Raw genomic sequence first — 555 nt, 5'->3', positions numbered from 1 at the left:
CCAGCAGCTCTCGGTGGCCCAGCCTGCTGAGCACAGCCCCCCGCCCCCCCGGGGGGGGCCACTGAGGCAAAAAGAGGTGCCCCTGACGGGCAGGCCCATGCTCAGGGTAAATGGGTGGCTGGAGCCTGGCCTGGCCCATAGCAGAGGCTGGCGACCGTGGCCCTCGGGCCATCCTGGGAGGCCTGCGGGCTCTGATAGGCCAGCTCCTGCCCCTCTTGGGGTCTCTGGGCCTCCTCACGACTGAGGAAGGAGGCAGGGAAGTGGTTGTGGCTGCCCTTGAGGAGCCTTGCGCCCTCGTGGAGCATCTGTGATGGTGCCCGTGGCAAACCCACCCTCGGGGGGCGCAGTGCCAGGCCCCTGACAAGGGGAGGCCGAGGAGACAGCAGCCTCGCTCCAGTTCCTGCTGCTCCAGCTGGTGACTTCAGACAACGGGTTTGACCTCTCTGATCCCGTTTCAGATGAGCAGCCCGGCTCTGTGTTGTGAGTAAACCTAAGCTGAGCCAGGACACGGTCCTCAGTGGCCGCCAGCGTAAGCCCCTCCCTCTGGGGGGACCC

At 66.8% G+C, this 555-nt stretch overlaps 1 protein-coding gene across 1 annotated transcript in view; it reads right to left on the bottom strand.

The window, feature by feature from the left end:
• Positions 1-555, bottom strand: part of MELTF (melanotransferrin) — a 25842-nt gene that overhangs the window by 24660 nt on the left and 627 nt on the right. The window lies entirely within an intron of this gene.

Source organism: Myotis davidii, unplaced genomic scaffold, assembly GCF_000327345.1.
Source record: "Myotis davidii unplaced genomic scaffold, ASM32734v1 scaffold571, whole genome shotgun sequence".
NCBI classification, from domain to species: Eukaryota; Metazoa; Chordata; class Mammalia; order Chiroptera; family Vespertilionidae; genus Myotis; species Myotis davidii.
This window is presented reverse-complemented; position numbering and strand designations above follow the sequence as displayed.